Genomic DNA, 27,292 nt, shown 5'->3' with positions numbered 1-27,292 from the left:
ATAAATATTCTACAACGCAAACTACTTTATTTCATTAATTATATAATCCCCGTCATCTGCAATTTACACCAACAATTTCCTTCCAATTATATTTTATTCTAGCTCGTGTATTACCACCGCGTGTACCCGAGGCTCGAACGGCAGAACTTTCCACCCGAAGAACCCAGTCTGCATCCTCTTGCAATTAATACACCGCGTCCCCCCCGGTCTGTATCGTCCTTATTTGCAACCCCCCTCCCCCTGTTTCGTTCGTCAGAACTCCCTGAATTACTCCGGTTGCATGCCGATAAACGGTCCGTTGAATTGAATATCATCATCCCGATTACGATCGCCACTTGTGTTCCTCGTCCACCGTGTGCTCTTCGCGTACACCTATTCTGTCTCTCTTCCCCCCTCTTTCCCGCGCTACTCCCCGAACGGATAATACAAACGGTGGTAACAACGACGGACGCGGGAATTGTCTCTTTCTCTCTGTATGTAGTATGTTCATACACCTCTGAATTTCACGTGTCATTACCTGACGATGTACGTTTCGTCGGCTGGATGTTGTGCGCTCTGGATCACGTCGCGCGCAGCCGGCAGGACGAGACGGAAACAAATTGCGAAAGGAGGAGAGGAGGGTTCACACCAAGAGGGAACCTTACGCGGAGGAAAGAGTGTGAGAGAAAGAGAGGAGAGAATCGTGCGAGCGCGAGGCAGCAGATATTTTTGCCGCTTTCGCTCCTTTAATGGCATCGGTGCCCCTCGCAATTTGTTCGTATCGTTGGTCCCCCGGTATTCCTCCTTCACGGTGCTCCTCTACCTTGCACACACACGCGTTTCCCTTGTCGGTTTTTGCTTGGATCACAACCGTGGGCACGTGGTAGCGCGCAACCGCCTTCGAAAGACCCGCGCGCGTAACCGACACAGAGACACGGCGGATGACGACTCGCGGGGGCGCAGAAAAAGCTTCGTTTTTTACGTCTGTAGCTCGCGTATTAAATGCTAATGCGCGCTGGAACAACCACCCATCCCCCAACCCCCTCCCGTCCGCTACATACGACTCCGGACGGTCGCAATTACGTCGACTTTAGTCACCCTGTTTCCCGAGCCACCCCTCTTCTGTAGGATTATTTCGGTTCTTCGCGATATTTTATAACGACCCTCTGGACCTTGACAGTTTCCGAGTTTAAGGTGATATTTTTACGCGGGATTTATGTGTACAGAGTTGATATTTGTTGTAACGCTTTCATGCAGGCGGAATGCTTGGCATGCACGGCACGTGATTATAATAGGATACGGAGTTCGTTGAGTCTAGAATAGCCAAGGTTTAGCGTGGAATGTTTTTGGTAATTGTACGAGGATGGAATAATTTTGTTTATCGGAGTTCGTCGAGAAATATGCACAGACGCGCGATATGTATGTATGGTTTTTTTTTATCTTGCACACGCTTTTGAATGGCATTCGCGCGATTTCTCCGGGGTTCAGTTAAAAATACACTCTTATTTTCGTTGGAAAGTGAATTGTGGATAGCGATATATCCACGAATGTGACAATTGTTTACGCGAATCGGATGCAGTTCTCTTCGAATAATTATACAGTGGAAAGCAGCTGTATCTAAGAACGTCGTTCTGACCTTTAAACGTGTAATGAGATTAAGTAATTCCTCTGCCGAATATTTACCCATTCAAAGAGTATCACGTTATTATCAAAATTGGAATTTCCTCGTTTGATCGATTAAATATGACGAAGGATTTTTCTTGATCTTTTAATCGTTATTCGAAACTCTTTATACGAATGTGCCCATCTCTGACGCGAATGCCATAAACAATTTGACGACACATTACCTCGGATTAATACTGACTCGATCATCAATACATTTCTTCATGAATTATAATCATCTTCCTAAAGCTCCTTGCTTCATTATTTCTGAGATATCTCGACCACGTTTGCAATAATCCGTCCTTCTATCCGTCACCGACTCACCCATCCATTTAACCCTTGGAGTACGGTGACAGAGTCCTTTTGGACCCGAGTGTTTAAGAACCGTATATAACTCATCGATTTGTAAATATAATTTAAGCTAGGTGTTGTTCATATTTAGTCACATAAGAAGAAGGTGTTTTTTAATGACCGGAAGGAAAATGTTATAACAATGCAACTTCTATTGGAATATAAAAATGAAGAAATTAGTTAATCTATAAATTCGTATATTTTCAAAAGTATGTCATATTTATCGATCTGATGGATATAGATACATACGCTCATAGTTAATACAGTGTGCTCTATATGTATTGCCACTAAATATATTGCCACGCGAGACACTTTCCCTTCACAAGTACTTTCGAGCACACAATCACGTTCTAAATATTAATGCTGATCATTTGAAGAAGAATCGAGGACCACGAGCTTGTTTTAATGTCAGACGAATCGATCCAGGAATCCAAGAACAATTCGAAGTCCGAAATCAGACTGGTGGATCTCGATAGCCGCGCGATAGATAGTCGGCCACGCCGGTGAACCTTTAATGCGTTAATGACAGGAAACGGGTTGGCTATGCGAACGGGCCCCGGCGTCCGTTTATGGAGTCGACCGGCAAATTGTCTAAGGAGGGGCAGGAATCCTAAAGAGTCCACCGGTTACAAAGGAACTCCGGGGACTAGCAGCAAAACTTTTTTTTTCCGCGCGGCGTAACGCATACAAATGCGTCCACTCTGGTGGACGAGTTGCGCGCGCGCTAACGCTCGCGCTCTGTCTCTCTTTTGGGACGATCGTTGGAAATCTAACCTCGAAATCTATCTCCCTACCGTTCTCACATTTTTGTTCCCCCCTTCCTCCCGTGATAGAGATCAAATTTTCGAGAAGCTCATGCACGGAGTCACCCGTGTGTAATCCGTCAACAGTCGCAATGCGAGCACAGTTCGCGATTAAAACTCGATGCATCGGGTTGATAGGCGAATACCGTGGCGTTATCTCGAACGATCATCGAGTCAGGTATTACTAATTGTTAACCGGAACCCTTCCTTCGATCTTATCGAACAAACGCCGGGTTAATTCTGTGTTCATGCTATCGTCTAGGAATTTAACACGTGTATTTATATTGTTCAGGTGGTGCGTACCACGAGGCCTCCGCGTTGGCTCACGTTTTTTCCCGCGCGTTCACACAAACGCTTGCAACGGATAGCTCTCTGGTTGCGACTTCCTGTTGGCAATTCAACGAGTGTGTCATCGTATTCTATCAATCAAAAAGTCGCCGCCCGTTTAGTGGCTCCCTTCCCCCTTCCATGTGGTACACTTGTGCGAGGCGTGGGCCAAAAAAACAGAAAGGAATACGAAATGAGCTGGAAATGTGTGTACTGACGTAACCGTCTTTGGTACTGTACCATTTATTTATTTATTTATTAACAGGATAAATACCCTTACAGCCTGGCTAACCTGTCCTCTTTAAAGGCGAATAGGACCATATCCTCATTTTTTCAAATTTTTCGAATAGTGCCCTGTTATTATAACAATGCATTGCTTTAAAACAATAGCAAAATGAATAGTTAAAAAATATTTCTTTTTAACTGGAATAATTTTTATTAGGTACTCTTATGTCTCCATTGTAAGCATCCACAAATCTGATTTTGAACAGTTTGTCAGTTATGATTTACTAAAAATCCGTTAACACTACATTTCAAACAGCAGTAAAATCAATTTAACAGATTTTCAAATATCCTACCTGATACCTTTATACATCACCCCAATCCATCATATCGAAGTGCCAACAAAATCCGAAATGCTACACCAAAAAGCATCCGATTTCGCGTGAAATGACCCTATAACCAAAAGGGACCAAAAAACTCTTCGATACTTACCCAAATTATTTCCATTTTCCACTCGATAGTTACCAAAATGGCTTCAGCCAGAAATGTACAGAAAATTCGAAGGATAGAGAACGGCGACAAGTTTGTTCGTACGGTTCGTCTAGGCGTTAGAAAAGCAACTAATTAATTAGTTTGCGTGGCGCGACGCTATCGCGCGCAGCGTGTATCACGGCGACGGCGGTGGTGGCGGCGGTGTCGTCGTCGGAGGTGGCGGTAGGACGCCAATGGGGTGCGGAGGCGGCGGTAGCGGTGAGTGGCGTTGGAGGAGCGAAGGAGGGCGGGAGGGATAGGTGGAGGAGATGTGGAGGCCGTCGGGAGTTCGCGGCGTTGCCATACCTCGCGCACGCACCAAATATTTGACGCTAACCATCGGTGAAACACACACGAGCTGGGTTCTCTGGTCCCCCCAATCCGGGGCTTACTAGCCGGTTCGAAAACATCGCCGCCTCCTGTTATTTGCATTCCCCTAGGCCGGCCATCCGCGAGCACGGTATGCGTGTCATTGTCTCTCTCGGCCCCCTCCGTCTTCGGGCCTCTTCGTCGCGACCCGTGTCTCTTGCTCGCCTTTCCGTCCTTAACTGGCCTCCTCTGTTCTCTCGAGTCGAGCCTTTGGAGCACCACGAGGAGGCCCCGTGAATCAGCCACTCGCCGAGGAGCAATCAACGCTCCACGCGGTGCGGTTGAATGTTCGCTGGGGCTAGGGAAATTCGCTGGTCGGACGCTCCCGTCCATGTGTTATGATTGAATAGCTGGATTAGAGAAGAAAGGATGATTTCATTCTTGGTCTAAAACGCCTCGTAGACGATACGATTTATTTTACAATTGGTCGTACAACTTAGGTCGCTTCGACCGTCTGAAAGATCGTGTCGCGTCGTACGGCAATACGACAGGCTAAAGATCTGTCGTCCTAACAAGAACTTGTCGTACGACAAATCGTATCGTTTATGGGAGCCGTCAGAATTGCAACCTGGAGGATCTGGTGTTTTTCGTTTCGACTATGATCAGGCTTTCTCAGATCTCGATACTAGGAGAACACTTGGTTAAACACGTTTTTCGGTTAAATCAACAGTACTGTGTGAGGTTTAATTAGTATTTTCCTTCTCGAGTTTGCAGGACGTGTATAATTTCCTTGGGGGAGTGGAAAAGTACGCGTGGATTAGGACGAACTTGGTGTATGTAACAGGCATAGGTAAACAGAAACTTTGGTTCCTGAACCGCGAGGAACGTGGTCGTCTGACCGTTAGGTGCGTCTGGTCCGTAGAAGATGCGAGCCACTGTTTAGAGAGCAACTTAATCCCAAGACAACAGACTGGTAGTTTCGTGTACTAGAGATGTTCGATACCGATTCGATTCTTCGGAAGATCGATTCCCTTGGTAACACGTCACTACCATGTAATTGTTCCAGCCAGGTGGCGGATCAATCAATAATCGTCACCACGCGCCGTGTTTTCCCTGTTTCCGTCCGCAAAGGTATACCTACCAGGAGAGAGAACCCAGGCGCAGGTTTTTGATTTCCGTTCGATTGCGCCCCCCGGCCCGTTTGACGCGGGGGGCGCTGTCGACGGTGGTTCTTGAATCGAGTGCCGGCTCAATTAAGTATATTCCACGCGCGGATATTCGCGAGCGCAGATAAGCGAATCGATATCGCATCCCCCTGCACAGAAACATACACGTATACACACCTACCCCGAGCGTCGGGTCGCGGGGCCCGGTGTGTGTCGTTTCGCGTCGATTGCACTCCCGCGGGCTCGTCAGAACAGGCCAATTAGTCGTCGAACGAAGTTGTTACGTCATTATCGCGCAAAACGTCAAGTGGTCATTTACGACTGTTCGGCCTGGGTATTTCGTCGCCGCGGGCGTGTATATCCGGGGCCCCTCTACACCCGCCCCCTCTCCGTTTCCCTCGCCCAATCTCTTCTACGGTCAGGTATATTGCGCCCGTGTGTTCAAAGGGGACCGGGGCCTCAGCCGCGCGCTGAAAGTCTGCACACGCGGAACGTTGGGTATTGCACCTCGAAAGGATTCGGTGGTGGGCCTGCGTTTTTTTCGGTACCGAGAGAGGGCCTTATTTCCAGCACACGCACCCAGGCTCTCTTTCTCTCTTTCTCCCCTTCGACTCGAACCCCGACTCTGTGGTAATTTACGAGCGATCGTTCGTCGAATTCCCCCGATGATATTTTGCCTCGCGGGTCCAAACTCTCCTTCTGGGCCCAGGCGCAGCTGCGCCACTCGTATATCGGCCCAGCGCTCCGCGATTTCGACACCTTTCGTCGACCAGCGCGACCGTCGAGCTCTTCCTCGCTGGGAGTATCGATTCCTCCGTGAAATACGGGGGAACTTGAGAACACACGGTTTAGACGATACGGTTTTTCGACCGATTCGGTAATTTTGCCGAATCGATAACAAAGGAGCGTTCATACGATTCTGTATCTTCACTGAAAATCCAACTCTTATGCGAATGTTTACTTCCTTTGTTTTTACTTGTGAATGCTGCTTTGGGCTGTTCGGCAGAATTATCGAATGGGTAAAAAATGACGTCTGAACTCTGGCTGTAACTGTAGTTGACGATCGGTATGATATTGGACCGATATATACAGGGTGTAACAAAAATGTTGAAGGACCCGGAAATGGGAGACTTGTGAGGTGATTTGAAACCAGTTTTTCCTTAACAATAATGTTATTCGAGGCTTTGTTAACGAGATATTAACGAAAAACCCCGACAGCCGAGTTCCCGCTGTAACGTTGGCTATCAATCGCAGCGCGTAACTGTTCCAAAACAGCCCCCCGTTACGAGCATTAATAGAAGATTTACTATATTTCCAAAAGTACTACTGAACGACTATACACGCGATTGATGAACATTCGAACGATTATTATCGATCGCTATCTCTCTAAAAAGTGTTATCAACTGAAATTAGTGGCAAGTCCCCTCCCAGTCAACGCCCCATTGATTCTTCCGTGCGAATAACAGCGTATCGATTCCTTTTAAATAACACCGGTAGGACCTTCGATATCAGTCCCATCAGCGACAGTAATCGTTTCAGGATCTCCCAAGGCAATTTCCGTGAGGATTCCGTGTCCCATCCGGCATCACGATGAATGCATTCAGTCGACACTCGGCAGATGCCAGTCCGTTAATTTGTCCGTTTACCAGCGTGCCTAATTACGATCCTCCTGGAACCATGGTTTTCGTCTTTGTGCTCGGAATCGTGGCAAATTTTGATTTCTGACGCTTGGTTTTCGACAGGTGCGCCGCGACACCTGGAAGCACCGCTGTTTCGAGGGCGGACTCTGACCGCGTGTGGTATGCGCGCGTCTGTGTTCGTTACACGGATTCATTACGTCGCGGTGGATCATTCCGGCGGACGAAAGCGCGTTTGACCGTGCCCCGGTTCGTCCCGATGGCGAGAGGTTAATTAACTGCGGAATTAGTTGAACCTGACACTCGTGTACGGTTCGACGAACGTGTACACGGCGGGAGAAAGAGAAACATAGAGAGACAGAGAGACGGAACGAGGCCCGAGAAGTATTATGAAACGATACATTAAAACCGGATGGGAAGGAAAATCGTGCGCGACAGACCAGGGCGAATTAAAGTTGACGGTTGTACAGTGGCGGAACGTCGTACCCAGCCGCGATCGAGACCAATCGATCCTTCGATCCACGCCTCAACCGTTTCGTCCGCGTCACGCTTTTGTCGTTCACACTTGTTTATCGCCGATAACCGGGATCGATGTAATTATACGAGCTGTGTTAGGGCTCGTTAGCGGGATATTTCTATGTGGATAAACGGTCTCGCGGGTTTGGCCACGCTTCGGGAGCAAAGGTGAGGCTGCCGGTATTAAGGGGTGTCATGCTCAGTCAGGAGGCCGAAAAAACAGCGTTCTTTGGGAATTTTTTCAAAAAATATGCTTGTGGTTTAAAGATTGCAGTTTCTAGATTATAAGGTAATTTTTTTATTTACAAATATTTATTAGTTGGCGACTTTTTTAATCTGAGATTGTAATGAAAATTGAACGAATACATTGCTTAGATTTATGTTAGTTATATGTATGCTGAAAATTTCATCGAAATCGCAATTTTTCGCGACTTTCGACCTACAACTATAGCTTTATGTTAGTTATATGTATGCTGAAAATTTCATCGAAATCGCAATTTTTCGCGACTTTCGACCTGCAACTATAGCATATCTACAGATTCTTACATCTTTCGATGCCTGTTACTCGTTTCTTTATTAACCGATTTCAATCAAAGTTGCAGCATGTATATAACTGACATAAATCTTCGAAATGTATTCATTAAATTTTCATTACAGTCTCAAACAAAAAAGTTCACTCGACTCAAAGAAACCGAAATAATATTCTTCTTCGTTGAATCGATTTTGAAATCGTCACCACGAGTCTGACTCGATGTTATAGAGCAATGCGTTAAACACAAACGATCTCAGATACCCCTCGAACGACCTCGTTTCATCTCCATAAAAAAGTCTCCCCCTCCACATTCGATCAAATAATATGCGCCAAAAAAAAAATGTCTCGAGATTCATCGGAAACGAACCACATCCCCACGATCGACAGGTTCCTCGTGGCTGCACGTCGTCGCGTTATTTCCCTACGAGGGATTTTGACGCGTGAACGGTGCCCGGTGCAACCGGCGCAGCTGCATTTTGCTTCGATGTGTTTCGGGCGCAATTACGCCTGTTAATGGCATCTCCGCGGCGTTATGGCGTCACACGGCTCCCCGCGACTGAGCGCCGTTTGGAAGAGGGAAGGGGGCTGTGCATAACGAAAAGTGCGAAGGCACCAAAGTTACAAGAGGATAAAAGGATGCATGCCTCGAGCTTTTATGGACGCGCCGCGGCCCGATGGTGAAGTGTGAACAGAGACCGGGACGACGAAGAGAAGAATAACGTAGTGAAGGGACGAGCGACAGAGAGAGGACGTACGCATTATCTAAATGCGCGACACTCTGGCTGGTACCCACGCCGCTCGTGGAGCCTACCTTTCCCCCTCCTTCGGCTGACAGAAGCTACCAGATTTCCTTTCTTTCTTTTTTTTTTTTATCGTCTCCCCTCCAGCTCCCTCGCATCCCACGACTAAGTACCGCGTGTTTTCGAGTGCTGTCCGACGACCGTCAAGTGGACAATCTTCCGTGTCGTCCTGCGGGTTTCGGACCCTAAACCAGCCCTCGTACGACGGTTGGGGGAGAGGGAAGGGGAGAAAAACCCTTTCGACGAGGGAGTATCGCGATCCTAGGGTATTCATGGATCCCGAGGTTCTCGAGTAGCCGCGACGCGAACCACCCTGATGTGCTCTGCTGCGCGGAAATGGAAAGATTCCGGGCGTTTTACCTTGGAATTTTCTCGCTGGAAGCATTTGTATACTGGGTTCTCTGGATTTGTTTTTTTTTTTTACCGAATTCTGGTGGGGTGATTCACGAGGGGAAAATGAAAAAAATGTTTTTACATCGGGAATCGGTAGGAAGCGATTGGGAATATTGATCCTTCGAGTTTTGTAGTGTCCTCTAATGACAGAAATTTTCGTTATTGTTGGCTTTTATGCTCCTCGAAGGTATAGGTCTACGCAAGTTTTTATTTATTCCTGTCCTTCGGAGATTGCTGCGGAGTTTCGACGGAAAATCCTGGGATACCTTTGTATACGCAATGTTTGACCCGCAGGTAATAAAGTTTCAATTGCTGTTGGGTTTCCCTTGAACGGCGACCAAAATGATTTATCAGCTCTCGGATCCGGTGCTATTTTCTATGGCATGATTTACAGTGGGCATTCTTCTCCAATAACAATTATTCGTGACCATTATTTATCGACCCTCGTTGCACGCAACCGAAGGATTAGACCTTTACTTAAAGATCTCGTTCCTTCTTTCTAATTCGTGTATCTGAAAATTAATCAAATTTCGAGAATATCTCTTCCAGTTTCGCATACATCCTTCGCATTTAATCCTTTGGACTTGGGAGACCAAGAGAATCGAACTTCCGAATAATCGAATCGGAATCGAACATCCCTAGGGGTTTCTGTGCTTCGTTCCGATTAACATGCGTCCAAGGGGGTGGGGGTTAGGCGGTTCTCGTTTTCTCTCTTTCAGTTTCGTTAAATCGCCGGGCCAAAGAAAATACGCGTCGGTACCCGTTCACCAACGATAAATCCTGTTTTAACGAAGTTGTAGTTTTCTCTTTCGTTCCTGCTGGCTTTCCTCATTATCCACGATCGAGTGCCGGGACCTTTCGATGCAGATCGCGCGCCGGATGAAAAGCGGCGGCTGGTATCTCTAAACATGGAATAAAAACGAGAACCCTCCTTCCCTCCCCTTTGGTGAATACATATCCATTATGGAGGCAAGGAAAAGCGACCGATCGTTTTTTTCGGTTCGACAAAGACCGCTCTCAATTATGGGTGGAGGGGGATCTACTTGCGGCCAATCGCGACCGATCCGTCTCCTCGAGGCTGCAATACGTCGGATTGTTAAGCTTCGAGAGGTCCACTTCTCCCCCGATCATAGGAAATTCTTCGCGGCGATGCTCCGTCTCGGTTGGAAGATCGTAGACTCGGCGAAGACTTTGGCTGAATGTTAAGTAATGTCGGTGGTTATTCGCGAGTGGTCTGCTTTCGTCGTGAAACTGCCCGACCAGGGAGACTTTGTTGAGCCACTTCTGATTTGCATTGTATCCGACAGAAATTCAGCGAACCTTCTGTTTGTGAAAGAGAGGTTTAGAACAAGGATGGGGCCGTACGATTGCAGGAGTTCTTAATTGGTTAATGGCGGTCCATCAAGAGTTTTGAAGTGAATTCAGACAGTATTCGTACGTTATATCTTTTATTCTATCGAAGTTCATTTCTTGCATGTCAACTATATGAAAAAGAAGTTGTTATATTGTCTTGAGAGTGTTTATCTTTTCGAATTTCTCGCAATTCCATTTCATATTAAAACCTCTTTCATTTTTAAACGCTTCTCTTATACCCTATGTTGGGGTAGTTTCGACTCAGGGGCACTTTGTCCCAATGTCAAAAACGATGCAGAGCTGCAAAATCAAACACGATCATTTTCTAAAGGTGTGTATCCACTTGTTGCGTATCCTCGTATCGTATCAATGTGAACGGGCAAGCATTGCATCGTTACGTATAAAAATGTATCGTATGGCGATACGATACGATGATACCCAACAAATAAAGATACGTACCGTAACTTCGAACAAAGATACCCCAACTGAGTAAAAGTTACCCCAACGTACAGTACCAAGTTTCTTCAATAACCTTGCATAACCATAATTTTCAATCGTATCAAACTCATACTGAAAATCAAAAACGTTTCTCGATCAAAATAACTCGCAAATCGTTTTACTTATTTCCATCACTCACGCCATAGAATAATCAGCGACACTTCTAACAGAGCGAACAGTTTAGACGACGCCGCGAGTCTGTTCGAGGCAGCCAGTTGTTAATCGCGAGTGCATTGTTATTCAGCGAACGTTGATAACCGAGTCCAAAGGATTCCATGGGTCGGGGCCCAGGATGCAGAGGCCCCGGTGTGTCGTAGTATACTTGGGTACACTTTCGCGTAATTGCATTTCACCGGCCACACCTCGGTGTGTATTTCCCTCTCGTTTCCTCTAACATCTCCCTCGCGACCTCGACTCGCCTAATGGTAATACCACCGGGGGCTCGGTCCCCGCGATCGGGCCCGTCGTGGGCCTCCTAGGCGCGCGCTGCCAACTGGATCGCGTTCGTGACGCGCGCGGGGGCATTGCGAAATCGGTTCGCGAGCACCGAAACCAAGGTTATCCCCTCCCAGTGGCCGGGGGCCTACGCCGCTGCAAAACAGTGTGCTCGCTCTCCGAGTCAAGGTTGCGCGATCGAGAGAGCCACGATGGAACGAAAAATCCCGACCGATCTTTCCCGAGATACACCCATGGATCCCGAGATAGCCTGGTAATGGGAAGGGAACGCTTCGTTGCCCCCTTTTGTGGAGGTCCAGGTACGATTTTATTGAACCTCGTAACGGTACGCTTAAATGATTTATTATCCGAGGCTGTACGTTGGTTGGTGGGAATGACCGTCGAGTGTATAATACACCTCGTAAGCGACGCGTCGGGAATGTGTAAGCAATCGGAGGGACAGGAGAGAAAGCGTTAATTTCGGGAGAGTGGTTAATTAGATGGGATGGAAATCGAAGCCGGACGGTGTTGCGAGGAACGTTTTAGACACTTCTTTAGTGCTGATAGAATTCTTAATGATTCAAGGTCTCGGGTTAAGGGGATTCTGAAAGCGCTATGGATCACGATTTGGGAGGATATATGGAGGTGTTCGTAAATTGTGTAGACCACAGTATCTTGAAGGAAGTTGATATGAAACTTCTCTGAACATTGTTATTTACCATCTGCAAATGTGAACAAGACTATATTTCTGTTTGTCTATTCGAAACGAATAAGCGTATGGAGATCGACAGGTGTGATTATGACTCTACTGGTTGTAATTCTACTAATTCCTACAAGCATTCAAACAATTGTATTATATAATTCCATTAATTCAATTTACTAGAAGACGATGTTAGTATTTGGACAGGAAATTCAGTTAAGTCATCGAACTTTATGCCTTGTAAACGCTGGTCAAAGTCTGTTCTTAAGTGTTGTATCTGATAATTAGGGTCAGTAGCAGTCAACAATTGGACGCTAAGCCTTTGTTTCCCATTTCACAAAATCACATCATCCTTATTATTACTGCTACTCAAACACTAACATTTCAATTCTGATTCCAATTTGTACCCTCCGTGTGACATATGTCACCACTTCGATCACCTTGTTGCTACCACTTCTGCCCCCGACTAAACTCTCGAGTCCAGCGCATCTAAACCGTGTCGTCCTAATTTCTCAACAGCTTGTCCCCCTCGTTCCTCAACTGACTGACATCGACCTTGTCTAGGAGTCGCACCTGCCCCCCGATTTCGGTATTGCGTAACACAGAAACTGGAGTAGTCGAATGCGCGCAGGTGGGTAGGGAAGGGGGGCAAGCGGGGGTTGTAAAGAAGCGAAGAACGGTGACGAGAGAGTCGAAAATGAGAGGGAGCGAGAGAAAGAAAAAGAAAGCGTAGGTGTCTCGTTTCCATGTGGGCCCCACCGGTCGTCGCACACTATTATTTGGGCCGAGGGTCGAGGGATTCGCGTTATAAGCGAGAAAGAAGCGAGGAAGGGTCCCGTTAGCGAAGGGTCAAAACTCCTCCGCCCTCTTTTTTCGAGGATATACCTTTTCGTTCCTCCTACTTCTAACGTTTGTCCCCTCACCCTCGTTCCCGTGGAGTCCTCCTCCGCGGGGAAGAGATGGCCCGATGCTTTCTCATCTCGTTCTCGAAGGAGAAGACTGAAGGCCCCAAGGCAGGTATAATATAACCTCCTCGCCGGGTCGTTCCCTCTTTTACCCACACGTTTCCATCGCGCTTCTTGCTCTTCTTCCTCCGCCATGGCACAACCGACCCTGCGTCTCGCGTTTTCTCTCTCCTCTTCCTCTCCAACAACGGGTCTCCCCGTCGACTAGCCGAGAGGTTATTTATTACAGGTTTGGCGTTTATATTGGATTTACACAACTTAAATACCGAGCCCCACTGGCGCGCGGCATCAACATAAATATTGTATTTCCTTCGTCGTCGAATGGGGGGCTAACCTTCCCCCGTCCCACCCTCGGTCCAACCGTTGGTCCAACGATTTTCATGACGCCCGGGCCTCCTCTCGGACCCAATGATTACTGCTACTTCCGCTCGTTTAAATTACCCGTCGAGGCGTCTTCTCGTTTACTAGAGGATCGAGAAGATAAAAAAAAAATATAAGAACGACGAATTCATTCATAGTGTCGATCTTAAATGAGCTTGATCGGGGTTAAATCAGCGGAACACTATCGTTTCTGGGTATTTTTCTGCTTATTCTTCGTACAGTACTCATGGAGAATTTCTTCGAATTTACCTGTTCCAAATTTTTTTTTTATCCTACTATTGACCAACAACTCCGAGCAAAGTATTGCAATGAAGTTTTTGGAAACGAAAAACTTTGTTTTGAAAGAAGAAATTTATGAGTGCTCATGAATTTATTTAGTTTCTTTTGTAGATCTGCGTTAATCTAATACGAACAAAACTCGAATCTTACATTTCGATATTTTTCATGGAATGGTACCTCTGAAACCAAACTCAGTTTAGAAACTGAGAAACAGAGTGCAAAGGCCTGAAGTCCGAGCTAGTCCCAGAAAACTCGACCACAATGTGTCAGGAAACGAAACCGATATCACGAAAACACAGTTCATGAGATTAACATAGTCGAACGTGCACGCACCCACGTCGCCGTTTCGCTCCAGTCTCGTGAACTCCGACAAAGGACTCAGCGACACCCCCCTCCGGATCATCCCGTAGGCTCCGAGGATTTCTCGTCGCCGTTGTGGCCGGGTATCCCCATAAACGGGCTCCGCTAACATATTCCACGGGCCAACTCGCGTGGCTCTCCTCTCGGTACCCGCGTCGGATCAGTTTTTGCGATAAGTGGTAACAACGACACCGGAGCTACCACACCGCTGGTAGACGCTCGGAGGTAGCCAGGAGGAACACACCGCCCCTCTTGTCCTCCTGAAGCCCCCTGGGGCTCTGCAACGGCTACGGATCCACCAGAGAGAAAGAGAGAGTGCGCACGCCAAGGAGGCAGCAATTCCCTTGGCGCGCGTTTAGAGCAAACCAGCCGAGGTATAGCAATCATTCGTCTCCTTATCTAGCGACGGCGGCAAACGTGTAGGCATTCATCCATCATCCAGTAGCGTGGAAAGCACTCATTTAGCTGCTGCTGCTCCGCTTTCAGTGGCCCCGGCGAGCCTCGAGTCCCGCGAGGGATATCCGGGCACGAGTCGAGCGAGCGCGCGTTGCCTTGCATTCAACGCGTTCTACGGCCCGTCGAAGCGATACGCGCGCGCCTGAACCCACGGGAGAGGAGAAATAGAGAGAGAGAGAGAGAGAGAGAAATGCTCTCCTACCGACGTAAACGATCCCAACTCTGTATGTACCGTCGAGTCGAGTTCCCTCGCGCGATTACTCGCTACGGGCTCGCTGGAGCTGCAAGGGCGGTTACCTCGATGAATCTTCAGGATCCACGGATTCGCGGGGATAATTGACATTTTGGTATTCCGGCTTCGTTACAGGAGGCGAAACGGATAGGATTTATGCGGGGAGTTATGCCACGCGACTCAGTTTTCGTGGGTACCTAGTGTACATAAATTATTTATGTATATAAAGCAATGTTTAACACGTTGAATGCCGCAGGATTTTCGTACATTTCAGCCACAGCGTCGAAGTGAAACTTTCGTTACGGAGAGTGTAGAAGAATAAAATGTTATGTAAAATTATCGAAGTCAACTATGTTATCGTACTTTTGGTATTTAGTTTGTAGAAGTTTAACTATTTATGATCGAATATTAATATCGAAAAGTATACTCCCTAGAGTGGGGGTCACCGGTGACCTCAACGTGTTAATGCGAAGACGCGCTGGGTCATTAAACTATGACGGCAGAAATTTAAAGTGGTCAACTTCTGTACCCTGGTCAATAACTGTATCGTTTATTCTAAAGAAAAAAACAAACGAAATTAACGAAAAGTAAACCGAATGTCATACTTATGAGCGGTAGCTGTGTACGCAGCGAAATTACAGACCGATGTGTCCCTCTAAACATCGGTTCGCTTCGTCTGCTGCACAGCAGCAGCAGCGTAACCGACTGTGTGTGCACGCGCGTCGTTTACTCAACGTTCGTCGTTACACCGGACTTCTCGTGGCGGGCGTGTGCACCAGAGAGGCGCGTTCATTGTTTCCCCGGCCGAGCTCGGCGGCCAAAGAGACGTCGTAACGATGCAAGGTGCACGTGCGCGTTTCGTAGTCGCTTTATCGACGCGGCCAAATAAACCCCGGATTTATTTATCGAGTCGAGCAACGTGGTCTCGTGTTCCGATAAACTGTTACGAAGTGGCGACGCCCACGTAGAGAACCCTGGTGTCCCCCATCCCCCTCTCGCAGCACTGGCCGCATCGGGGACACGAAGAGAGGACGGGGCCCAGAAACAACGTTCCGATGCACGCGCTCTGCCAACTACCGTTTCTCCTCCGTTCGGTTAATCTTATTCCCTCTGCCTCTGTTCCTTCCCCCCGTTCAGCCTCCCATCATGCCGCCGCGACAGTGTCAAGAGCGAGAGCGCATTGTCGCTGTGGAAAATGTAAATGAACTTTAACCGTTACCCGCCGTTCGCCCACGAGTCCGAGGCCAGTTCCGCCTCAGAAAACGATCAAACGTTCGCTGGACCAAGCACACCGCCGCGCACACAAAGGATTTGTACGCACCATCGAAAGAACTCGGACACGTGTATCTAATGATAACGTTCTCTCCTCGACGCCGGCCGTGGGCGACAATGTGATTTTTGAACGTCAGGCTACCAATGGTTGGATAATTGAATCAGTGGTGCAACGGTTCGTTGCGCGAAAAAGCTGTCAGAAGAATCGATTTAGAAGAACGATAACAATAACCTTGCTATGTGCTCGTTGTTCGGTACTAGTTTCGAGCCTATAGCGAGATAGCGCCTCGGTTCTCCTCACGCATCGATCCCTCGCCACTTCGATTCTTCAGTGCTGTATCACGCGCTGAACCTGCATCTAGCATCCAAGATGTTTTGACAAAAAAAATTTCCGCGATATCGTTCAACGATCCTACTCATCCGTAGCCCACAAAAACATCACACCTCATCGGTCCCCACGATCCATTCAAGACACTAGATCGGAACACCAAAGAGAAAGAGAGACAGAGAAGGATCAGTCCGTGTATGAAGCGTTCGGAACATCACGGAAGAAACCCGTCCCGACAGATCCGTTCTCTCTCTCTCTATCTTTCTCCTGGGGCGCAGGGCGATTCAATTAGCCGCGCGCGAGCGCAGGCGTTGCGAATCGCGAAGCACGCGACGAATCCGTGAAGTGGCTCTAACGGGCTGCATATACGCCCCTGGGTTCTCTCGGCGACGATGCCGCGCGTCCAGACGCGGCAACATTGTAAACGGAGCGGAGAGTATCGGCCCGTCTCGCGCGCGCCGAGATAGGGAGGAGAGGAGACACATATATACACGGACGTACACCAGCGTAGAACAGAAGAAAAGAAGAGAGGCTTCCGGGGGCGGCAAGCCGAGGCAGAAGCGAGCGAGCGAGCGAGCGCAGCATAGGATAGAGAACTGGAGAAGAGGGCCGTGTGTGAGCCCGCGCGCGCGCGCATACGAAAAAGAGAAACGGACCGATTTCGCGGACGAGTCGAACGAACGAAACGGAGATAAATGGTAACGCACGAAGAAATATAGCTAGACCGTGTTGGCCGACGGGGTCGTGGCGTGGAGAGGGGCTGCAAGAGGGTAGGGAGGGACGAAAAAGGAGAATACGCGGCGGAACGGACGGCACACCACACACACAACAGTGCACATGCGAGGATGTGTGTGCACACGTAGTGGGTGTCGCCTCTGCTGCCGTCGCTGCCGTTCCTCGTTACCGACGCAGTTGCCGGACGCCCTCCGCCAGCCCTCACGACATGATCTATCAGCCTTTTCTACAACTACTCCCCCGTCTCCCTCCTCGCCACGCTCTCTTTGTCCTCTTTCTTGCACACTCGTGACGCCGCTCCAGGCGGCTGCGACGACGTGGTGTGTGCTCCTCGCCATCCTCTTTTCTGCACGCTCTAAAGCAGCTACACTCTACGCCTTCTGCTCGAGAATGGGGTGAGCTTGATAAGCTCCCTCCGCTTCTAGATATTTTTCGGATCTCGGGAACGATGAGGGGAGGGGTTACACGGCGGGGCGGGAGTGAGACGGTAATTGGAGTCGAGAAGCTGCGGAGGGAGGATTATGAAATTAGTCAGGCCTTAGTTCTATTTGATGCGCGGAGGCTTTGTTCACTTGGGGGAGGCACTTCTGTGCGTGACACCTGTACATTTTGCGATTCGACGAGTACGGTACCAATATGTACTGTATATCAATAATACAGTCCCAAAACTGCAGGGACGCATTGGATGGACACAATTTGATGTCATTAAATCTTTTTTTTTTTAGATATCAAGGTGACCTTCAGTATTTTCAAGGTCGATGCATCTTTCTTTTTAATACCATTAAGTTATAGGTCGTTGAATTCGTCTTTCTGTTGGGAACAACGTGATATTCAAGAAAGAGGCATTGATTTTGAAGAAACTCTAGGTCACCTTGATATCTGAAGAAAAGTGAGACATAAAAAAATCAAATAATATCCATCCAATGCATCTCTTAATATTTTCTGATGCAATCGATAGGCAACGAGTTATTTTAGATAGTAATCATTATTGACTCACTCTGTATATGAACACCAAAACTAAACACTGGTCCAGTGTTGAATCGGTAGCAGTAGGTAACGCAGAAATTTGAACGTGTACGCCTGATTCGTGGAAGTGCTCGACACTGTGACCGAATGTTGCCTTCCTGGTATCTTAATCTGTCTTTTTGGATTCGGAGCACTGGGTCGATTGCGAGCATTAAAGAAACGACTCTCCAGAAACGAAAATCCTTTCACTCTCCCTGAACGTGACGATTTCACAAACAAACTCGATCGTTAAACAGAACACCAACGATGTCCCTCTCGTTTTCTTCGCCAGCCAGTCGGCAGAACGAGGTGTTCTAGGAACGATCGCCCGTTTCGATTTCATACGAGCGGCAGAAAAGAAACCGCATTACCCCTTCCCTATGCACACTCGATGAAAATTAACCCCCTGATAAAAAAAATTGTACGCGTCATGTAAAATTTGTATCACACGCCCTTCTTCCAAAGACCCACTAATTCACAAATAGATCGCAGAAATTCTTTGTCAACGTCATCCGAATCAAAATAGCAAACCCTCCAAATTTATACCCAAACGGTTACCAAAAAGTTTTACATTTGCGTCAGGAGCAGAACGAAGGAGTAAAGAGGTGGAGGAGGGTTCGCAAAAATCCGTTTACGGCCCTGCGCTCTTCCTCCCGCGTTGCCCTTCCCCTTCGCCCAGGCGTCCCTTGCTCCTCCGCGTAGCCTCCCTTTTCCTGATCCCTCTTTCTCTCTTTCTCTCTCTTCGCCTCCGCGAACCTCCTTCGGTGACTGCTTCGTCGAGCCTCGTCTCCCCACCGGACGTGCCCGTTCAGTGGTTCTCAGCGAGCTTTGTCCCTTCGCAAAGCACGGGGACCCATGCGTCGCGTTTTATAAGGTTCTCTCGTGTGTGCGTCAGAGATCTCGAGCGGGCGCGCGCGACGAGGCCGGCTCCGTGTCACGTGCCGGCGAACTCGTTAACTACCCTAACGACCAGGATTCCACGTGGCCGCCGTGGTCTCGTCGATAATTGGCGGCGGGCCGGCAAATTGCCGCCTTTTCGATATATTTATACGTGAACCACCGGGTGTGGTTCACGACACGCGAAATCAGGAAAGATTCGAGGAAATTTTAACATCTTAGCTGGTAGTGCAGCTTTTTACAAGTGTGTATATACGTTGTGCCGCGAGAACGAGGCGACGACGAGTATATTCGTCAAACGCAGAGTATATGTAGCTGCTGTCAGATTGAATTAAATTTTGAGCAAATAGCCTTTTTTTTTTTGAGGACAAATTTTTTTATAAATTTATTACACAATTACACATTCATAATTTTAATTTATTACACAAATTACACATTCATAATTTTCTTGCTAAAAAAAAAAAAAAAAAATGATTTATAATTTTACCTTTTATTATCAACTCTCTATTATACGGTCGATCACAGGGTCCGACAGACATCCTTCCACATCAACATCAATTAGCTCTAAAAACTCCATGCATATCGCCACCAATTAACCCATAAAAAAAAAGAAAAAGAAAGAAAAAAAAAACGGGGAACGATATATCCCCGTCTCGATTTTAGAATCTCGGTTGGATTCTTCGGGTTCTCCAGCGTGAGTCGCCCAAAGAAGCACGAATTCGGTAACCGTACTCCCTCGTCTGTCCAAGCTCGAGCCGATAATACGTCTCCAGGCAACGACGCGTATCAGGGCGAGCAGTATCCGCTAGCGCCCGCGCCAGAGAGGTCGCGGATATTACATATGCGAGACGCATAAATCTTGCAGCGAGGTAATACCGGGGCGAACGGTGTGCGTGCCTAGGTCTCGTGGGTGAGCTCTGTCGTTGCGCTCTGCGCAGCCACTTATGGAGCAAAATCTACGGCGCGCAGGCCTGTTAATTCTTAATGCTTAATCAGTGCACCTTATCGCGACCATGTGCCTGAACACGCGCGCGAGCGTTCTCTCCGTCTATCTTCACGGGCTGGTAAGTCTGGCTTGTAAATACAGGGAACGCGTTTGCCGCCTATCTGGCATCAAAGGGACCGACACCGCGACTGTTTTATACATTTAATTTATGAACAATATACACCAATGTCGACCCACCTCGATTCTGGCACCTCCTAGGGACCGCCACCCGTCCCGCAGTTTCCCTCTCGCCGTCGTCAAACATAGTACACACAACCCGAGAGAGAAACCCGTGGGCTGACGATAAGGAATTCTACCCTTTTATCATTAGCCGTGCACCGTTCGGCGTTACCATACGACGCCCAGTTATCTCGTTGTCTCTGCCTGCCTGCCTGCCGCGTTTCTCCGCTCGAGCGTGGCCAGTTCGATTGCCGTCAGCACGCTTCCGCTACGCTCTTTTAAGCGCCCGTGCTTTTGCTGTTCGTTTATTGCGTTATTTCTGATTCTGATTGGTACGCAATATATGTCGTAGCTGCAAACGGGGGCTAATTACTTGCGGGCGAGCGTAGTTACCTTTGTGACGTTTTTGGATCGTTTTAGAAGACTTGCTACCGGGATCCTGTTTACGATCTTCGGGAAGGGAATCTATTTTGGAAGATTTTGTGATCGGTTTTGATTGAAATTAGTTGTATAGTAGGGGAATATGAATTATAGAGTCGTAGATGATAAATGACAAGGGATTAATTGGTTGGAGATGAATTAGCAATCTTAGGTGGGTAAAACATAAGAGGCAACGATTCTTAATTTATCAAACCTATATCATTCATTTCTTTTCTTTCGCTTGAATGGACGCAACAGGCTTGTCCACTGTAGCGATCCCCTACTCATTCTGAGCAGTGTACATATTATACAACGTCAACGCAGCGAAAGAATTTTGCATATTCCAGAATTTATACCAACCTGCTCCTAATATTTGATCCCGTGTTCATTAAAAAAAAAAAAAAAAAAAAATTTTTTTAGCCTCATCCAGATCGTGACACGGCGCTGTAAAAGCAGCCCCCGTCCGCATACCCAGTTCGTTTCCGAAACTCCGTTAGCTTCGCGATAGGCGATAATTGGGCTTAATTGGAAGGAAAAAAGTTTTTTCCCGCGCACGCCGTGCAAAAAAAAAAAAAAATGAGTGGGCGGCGGGACACGCGAGGCTGCGCCATTTAAATCTGCAACCCGGGGATAATTAATTAATCTCGTATCGTCATTTCCATCGGTGCGCGTAAAGCGCGGCAGTGCATTATTTTAAAATTCCGTTTGCATAATTTTTCAAACGTGAATAAACGAATTCCACGCTAGACTCGTTTCCCGGGTAAAAAGCTCGCGACCCCACCTGCCCCCCCGCGCACATAGGCACCAACGGGTCCGCGGCGATTCCCAGTCTGCCTACGCCATTGGCCTTTTATCGAGGGGCTCGTCGACTAACTGGCTTTTTGGCGCATTTTATTATATCGTGTAATGAGTCCCTGCGCCTCGTCACATCGTTGGTTCCCCTCCCCCCTCCCCCTGCATCTCAAAGGGATGTGTTCCCATTCAGCTCGAAAAGGAAAGAGGAGGGCAGAGGGTCTCGCAGCCTCCCCTTCTCCTGCCCCTACAGTCTGGTAATGACGACGATAAAATATGATGTGCCTTGAACAGTTTCTCGGGGGCCCCCTTGCCTCACTTGACGCACACCGTGAGTATCCCCGAGCTAACAAATGTAGCAAAAACACACGGAGGATCACGAATCGGTGTTACCGTTCCTATTCGTTCATCCCTCTTTCATTGTTTGGTCGCATTGTTTCCGTGGAATTTTGACGCTTCTCTTAACCTTTTTCTCTGTTTTTGTCTGTTTCAGGTAAGTGAGCTCAGCCTTGTTCATCCATCAGACAGTGGGGTAGATACTATACGCCGGTAAGCGTTTTACTTTTCGACGCCTCGGAGCGAAACTGGTCCCTGAACACGTTCCAACGGACGCGTAATCGGCGGATCGATCGCTTTAACTTACTCCGCGGTGTTTAACATTTCGACGGTCTCATCTGGTTCGCCAGAACGTTTTTGGTCATCACTGGAGACTGTTCGAAGGTTATCAATTAATTGGAGATTCGTGGTCGGGGAATCTGGAGTTCTGTAAATTGTCGACATTGTGGTTAACTAAATTTGTTCGTTTGCGTGCTTGTTAAAAATATCATACAAGAAATTTGCATAGTATTCTTTTGCTATTGCACACAATTTTAGACTCGTCATTTTACTCGAATTTTGCATCCACGAAGTACAGCTGCTTCCGTTGATTTCACAAACTTTTAGTGAACCAATCGAGACTTGGCCCTGTTTAGAATTACGATTATAGACACCAGAAACGGAACGAAACACAAAACCAACCAGAAGTAATTGACTCTACATACAATACATCTGTTAAAAGCATCAAATTGTTAAATTGAAGTTCTCAGCGATCATAACTTCCATAAGAATCCATTGATATACACCACTGTAACATTACCAAGAGATTTTCAACGTAAGTCTTGCTCCGCGAAAAGCGCAAACGACTCAACCATAAGGGTAGTTAATCGATCGATGAATCAAGCTGGAAAGGACCAACGTCTTTGGTTCCTGTTCGACTTTTCGTATCGATAATCCACCAAGACAGAACGGAATGATATACGCCCGGTTGTAATTCCTATCCAGGTGTTACGCAACGCGAACCGTTCGAATCTCGGTTCCAAATGTTTACCTACGTATCGTGCGCGTAACGAGCTGAGCACCCAGCCTGGCAAATAGAACGGGTTGTCTGGAATGGAGTCACATCGTTAGCGACAGAGTTGATCGCGAAGAGAGAACAGATTCGGGTATCCCATGACAAGGGATAGGGTATTAAAACTATAACCATACCGGCCGGCCTGTTAATACTGCCGTATGGAGGGGGGGGGGAGGCTTTGTCCAAGAGTCGATGGACTCTTACTTAGCCTCGATATAGGCTCGTCAGACCGTAATAGAATGAGAGGCCACGAGAGTGTTGGCCGAGGCAATAGGGCTCTGTGGGAAGGGTGCATTAGCCTAATCCGACGATCCTCGTCGACTGTGAGAAGTATCGTATTCACCCCACCGAATCAATCAGCATCTATCCGTAACGTCTACCTTCGTGGGTGGCCAGCCAGAACGGTAGTTTTCTCCCGGCGTGTGCTGCTGCTGCTCTAACGGCCGTTAAGTGTAACCCCACTGCAGTTACGAGAGGCCCTCGTTCCGTTTTCTGCGAGAGCCTATCCGCTGCTCGACTCGGCCACGGACCGATTTGCATACACACACCGCGGCGGATCCGTTCGTATCTTCGACGAACACGAGAAACTCCGCGGTGGTTCTTATCGATGTGTGCTCTTTAGCCGATCCTGCGAACGAAAACGCGTCGACTTCTTACGGTGTCTTCCACGCGCGGTCCGCTGGGATTCACATGGAAATTTTGGCGTAGTAATTGCATTTGTAGATGTAGTCAACAGACAGGTAACAAATGGCCATGTTCGAAGTGGAACAATTTTTATAGGTTAATTAGCTTAGTATTGTGATGACAGGATAGTATCATTTCATAAATCATTTTTTCTCATTTACTTGAACTTGGTAAAAATGGTGTTGCACCTCTCTTGCTGGAAGGTCCTCAATCGACACTCGTATGACGCCATTCTGGTGTCGTGGGTCGTCATAAGGTTGACAGTATCATTACTCCTCCCGAAACGTTCTATATCTTCTTTACCGAGGAGAAAATACAGGAAGCTAGTAGATATATTCACCGTTTCGCCTAATAAAATCCAATGTCGATGCAGTCCAACAAAGGGTGACATTATCCAAACTCTGATCACTATCGCAGAGTCGTATTCCACATTCCCCCTTCTCCATAAAAAATGTCACATTCCCAGCTTAATACAAAACTCAACTCCCGTGTATTAACTGAAGAGAGACATCGACTCGGAGATATCATATAAAGCTCCACCCCATTAAAGGTCCACCCTCATTTCTGTTCACAAAAGCAGCCCTTCTCTCCGGGCCGCCCCCATAACGAGCGTTAAATTGAAGAAGCTCCGCAACGATCGAAAGATTGAGTCGTCAGTTCCCCGACCCGTGTTTCCACGGATGCTTCGACGGTTTCGTCCTAATCTGTACAAATCGTTCGGTTCGCCTCCATCTTTGTGTATGTGTGCGTGTGTGAGTATCATTTCCCGTTCGACCGACTGTGAGAAGTATCGTGTTCGCCCCAACGGGCGTGAAAACGTCCCACTTGGCCGACGCCACAATGGGACCACCTCGTATCGGTGGTATTGGGGGGGGGGGGGGAAAGAACGCCGCAACCCTCCTACCACCAGCAGAAAATAATAACTCGCTGTAATACTCACGGCCACAGGAGAACCCTCGCACGAGCCTGGGATACGCGTATTAAATAAATATAACACCCGCGTAATACGGCTGTTAGGAGAGGCCTGCGAGGCGCGGTCGACCCCGTTTGCACCCCATCAATTGCACGCGGTTGTCTATCCACTCCCCCCCTCCTTTCCCCCTACCTTTATGTTCTCAGCCACAATATAAACCACTATCCTCACCAGCCTACGCTACAATGGGGGTAGATCGACACGCGGCCACCATATCCCCGTTCCTGCTCCGTGCGGAAATAGTGCTGGAAGATGCGTACGCTAGGTGCATGATTAATTCTGCGTGATTAGAGTGAATTAGGTTTCTTGTTGAAAGCGGAGAACATCGTGATACGAACTGTGGTAGTTTTATTCGGTGTATTCAGTTTATTATTTCCGTTCACTATTTGTTCAGTTATTCTTGTGAATGGACTAGGGATTTTATATATTTATGGTGTGTATTAGCAATATTAGGAGGTCAGTGACGTGAAGAATATTAGTGTGGGAAAATATTTCAGTGATTTTTGATTAATGAAAATCTTTGTAACAGAAGTTTAGGAAGTGACAGTTCTGTGAAGTGATTTAGAGAAAGATAGGGTAAGTAGAAATTTGGTTCCTTTAGTAAAAATTTTATTAAGTCGAAAGCAAGATTATTTGATTAATATTTGTAGGAAAATTTGGTTTATTATGTTTGTATGTATCTAAAAAATGACGACAAAAAGATTTTATGGAACGTTCTATTCACGACGCAAAAATTAATTTGGGATAAAGGACACTTAGGATCTTTTTTAAAATGGAATCTGTATCTTTCTGAATATTTTATCTTACGTAATTGATTTCAAGTTTCCTTTGATATTCGTCTAAAACGTAGGTCCTAATTGTTATTTCTTAATAGTTAGGTCTTAGTTGTGTTACAAAAATAAAATCAAATCAACCCAAAATAGACGAGTATCAATACTAAGGGGATTCTGTAGGGGTGAATCGATACGTGGCTGCCACATCCGGCGGAACTTCACGCTGAAATAATGGCGAAAACCCATCCTAGTGGTCGTCTCTTCCACCTGTCGCACGCGTGTATACCATCTCTCGAGTCTATAAGAATTTCGTAGTTTCGAGTAGCCTTCGTTGCGGCTGGATGTAGAGGCTCGCGTGATTAGAGCCGTGGTATCGGCCGGGTCGTTGACATGTCGCCTATGATGTATGTCGTGGGTGATACGAAAGGTCGATACGTGTATAGGTCGCCGTTCTTATTTCGTCATTCATTCGATGGATGCTTTGTGCACATCGGATTGTTTATCGTACCCTTCTTCGAGCACGCATTGCACGGGCGTAAAGTGGTTTCTGTATGTTGTGGATGTTGTATTCTTTGTTCTTTTTTTTTTGTTTTTCGGTGAACGATTCTACGATAAAAAATTCAGATATTTACCGAAGCATTTGATAAGTTATTCGTCAGATATGTTTTGTACGCGTGTATGAAACGCAGTAGTCTCATTTGTAAGTAGAATTTTTGTTTTTATTTGGAAAGCAATCGATGAAAGGTTTTCCATGCTTCATTTGATCTAGGTCATGATTTTGCTTATCTGTGTATCACGGTGTAGTAAATTTCTTTTTATACCATTTCTATGGAACATCGAGGATCGAAGATTCATATTCCACGAATTTTAATATTTTTCAGTAACCAACGAGCCTTTTATCTTTCGTTCGACGTTCGAAACTTTTCATTTGTATAATAAATTAACCCTTATCGTTTCGCTGCTGAACGCATTAACTGTCAAGTGGGTTTCGAATTGTCTTATTGTGTGCGTACAACGGATTTTTTTTACTAAAACATTCCGTAGCACAATGAAATGGGACTGCATCCTTATCGACGCAGTGTGTTTATCTCCCTCTCGTGCACCGGAGATACCAAAATTATCAAACAGTTCACTTCTTCGTATTGCTATTTAAATATTCTACTTAAATATTCTGTGAATAATTTCGTATGAATGATCACGCCACACCCAACGTATCCCCCCCCCCCCCCACCCTTTCCCCCCCCCCCCGTGTTCACCCATCATATTACCATGGACAAACAAGATCTCGTGGTGTACGATTGCAGGCAAAAAAAAAAATTCGAACAGGAAAATCATAGCTTGTCTGAAAACACTAATAATTTCCGTGTCAACCCCCCGGTCTCAGATCGTCGGCATCAACCCACGCCACGCGTGAACGCAACACCGAAAATCACCGGGGCGGAAATCGTCGTTCTGTGTTCGTTGCTTGCCCATTCGATGCCCGTGTGTCACGATTATTCGCGGTGATCCGTGATCCATGATCCGTGAATGGTAGAGAGTGAGAGCCTCGGTAAATACGGCGTGTCGGGGTGTGATCCGCCACGACACCCATGGGTTCTTCCCCTCCCTTATGGAGGAATATGAATATGATATCGCAACCCTGCCACTTACGAAATGATTTATCAATTGAGCATCGGACAACCCCGGGGTACTGGTGTTGAAATATTATAACATCATTTCCCCTCCCCTTCTACACGGCTCCTCACCCTAATATTATCCCCTCCGGTCGTCCGCCATTAACATAACAATGGTCTACCTAATTGCGGCCTAATCGGCGCCAGGGGCGAAACCCTGGTTCTCGGGCTACACCAAATCCTCTTATTCCTTTTTCCCCCTTTCTACCTTCCATTTTTCCGATCCACCTTCACTTTTTCCACCTTCGAGTTTTCTGTCTACCTTCACTCTTTCCACCTTCGAGTTTTGTGCATCATC

The sequence above is a fragment of the Dufourea novaeangliae genome, unplaced genomic scaffold (assembly GCF_001272555.1).
Source record: "Dufourea novaeangliae isolate 0120121106 unplaced genomic scaffold, ASM127255v1 scaffold109, whole genome shotgun sequence".
NCBI lineage: Eukaryota > Metazoa > Arthropoda > Insecta > Hymenoptera > Halictidae > Dufourea > Dufourea novaeangliae.
This window is presented reverse-complemented; position numbering follows the sequence as displayed.